The sequence below is a fragment of the Hippopotamus amphibius genome, chromosome 1 (assembly GCF_030028045.1).
Source record: "Hippopotamus amphibius kiboko isolate mHipAmp2 chromosome 1, mHipAmp2.hap2, whole genome shotgun sequence".
Taxonomy (NCBI): Eukaryota; Metazoa; Chordata; class Mammalia; order Artiodactyla; family Hippopotamidae; genus Hippopotamus; species Hippopotamus amphibius.
This window is the reverse complement of record NC_080186.1, coordinates 15,346,865-15,349,157: the sequence shown is the minus strand read 5'-3', so window position 1 is coordinate 15,349,157 and position 2,293 is coordinate 15,346,865.

The window sequence follows — 2,293 nt, the reverse complement described above, 5'->3', positions numbered from 1 at the left end:
TTAGTTATACATATACGTATATCTATTCTTTTTCAGATTCTCTTCCCCTATAGGTTATTACAGAGTATTGAGCAGAGTTCCCTGTGCTATACAGTAGGTCCTTGTTGTTTATCTATTTTACATAGAGTAGTGTGTATCTGTTAATCCAAAACTCCTAATTTATCCCTCCCTCCCCCACCTTCCCCTTTGGTAACCATAAGTTTGTTTTCTACACCTGTGAGTCTATTTCTGTTTTGTAAATAATTCATTTGTATCATTTTTTTTTTAGATTCCAACTGATTTCTTAATAAATGTTTGAAATTGCTGATAGGGAACTTTAGTCTCACTCTTTAGAAGAGGAAACAGATTCAGAGGGGCTAAGTTTATGAGTAAGATACTGGGGCAGCAAGGGAGGAAAACCTGGGGGGACTACCAGGCAAATGGGGCCAGACTTTCCCACGTGGGATTTCCATCACGAATCATATAGCATTTGCCTGTCAACTAGGCAACAGAGGAAATACTGACTTAAGGGAAAAAAAAAAAAAGATGAAGCCATAGTGTTGCCAGAGGGGGGATAAAAGCCTTGCACTTTTCACATACAGATGGCCAACAAACATATGAAAAGATGCTCAACATCACTAATCATCAGAGAAATGCAAGTCAAAGCCACCATGAAGTATCACCTCACACCGATCAGAATGGCCATCATCACAAAATCTGGAAACAACCAATGTTGGAGAGGGTGTGGAGAAAAGGGAACTCTCCTGCACTGTTGGTGGGAATGTAAGTTGGTACAGCCACTATGGAAAACAATTTGGAGGTTCCTTAAAAAACTACAAATAGAACTACCATATGATCCAGTAATCCCACTCCTGGGCATATACCCAAAGAAAACCATAATCCCAAAAGAAACATGTACCATCATGTTTATTGCAGCACTATTTACAATAGCCAGGACATGGAAGCAACCTAAATGCCCATCAACAAATGAATGGATAAAGAAGATGTGGCATATATACACAATGGAATATTACTCAGCTATAAAAAGGGATGAGATGGAGCTATATGTCATGAGGAGGATAGAACTACAGTCTGTCATACAGAGTGAAGTAAGTCAGAAAGAGAAAGACAAATATTGTATGCTAACTCACATATACGGAATCTAAAAATGGTACTGATGAACTCAGTGACAAGAACAAGGACGCAGATACAGAGAATGGACTGGAGAACTCGAGGTTTGGGAGGGGGCGGGGGGTGAAGGGGAAGCTGAGACGAAGCGAGAGAGTAGCACAGACATATATGTAGTACCAACTGTAAAATAGTCAGTGGGAAGTTGTTGTATAACAAAGGGAGTCCAACTCGAGGATGGAAGATGCCTTAGAGGACTGGGGCGGGGAGGGTGGGGGGGACTCGAGGCGGGGGGAGTCAAGGAAGGGAGGGAATACGGGGATATGTGTATAAAAACAGATGATTGAACTTGGTGTACCCCCAAAATAAAAAAAACAAACAGATGATTGAACTTGGTGTACCCCCCAAAAAATAATAAAAAAAATAAAATAAAATAAAACAATGCAAAAAAAAAAAAACAAACCTTGCACTTTTCAAACAATTGAACCCTTATCTTTATATTTAGTTCTAAATACTGGAGGTGATATCATATTCCGAGATAATTAGGTCTGAAGAAGGTCTCTTTGCTCTGAGCCCTCCACTGAGAGCTTTTGAAGGCCTGCACGGTGGTGGGGGTTTCACATCCACGTGGCCTCCCTCATTTTGGTTATTTTCTTCCCAAATAGGAGTTCAGCTGGCAGAGCCCTCGAAACCAGAGGAAGGTGTGATCGTGGTGCCTCGGACCCCCTGGGCTCCTCTGGAATGAAGGTCTTCGGGGTTCTTGTGGTCTTTGCCTCCTGCTGTAAGTAGGAACAGCTGGGGGAGTTCCAAGGCGCTGTCCTGTCTGGGTGTCTCTGTCCTGGGGGGCCCGTCCTCAGGTGGCATCAGGTGAGGGGAAATCAAGGGTCACTCAAAGGGGAATCAGGAGTGGAACGGGGCCCCACCAAAGTCCTCCTGCTTCTGCTTCTCCTGCAAAATGGGTTGATCGCTGTGAGATGTGCTGGGATCTCACAGAACATCTAGAAAATCAAAGGTTGCTAACCATTTTGCTGAGAAAGAGGGCATCTGACTATTGTTTTACCACACACACACCATTCAGGAGTCTTTTTTTTTGCATTTGGACACTAGTTGCCTTTATTTAAGTCACGTGGATTCCAGAACAAAAAGGCAGACATGTATCTAGCTAATTTAGGAATGATTAATTCTC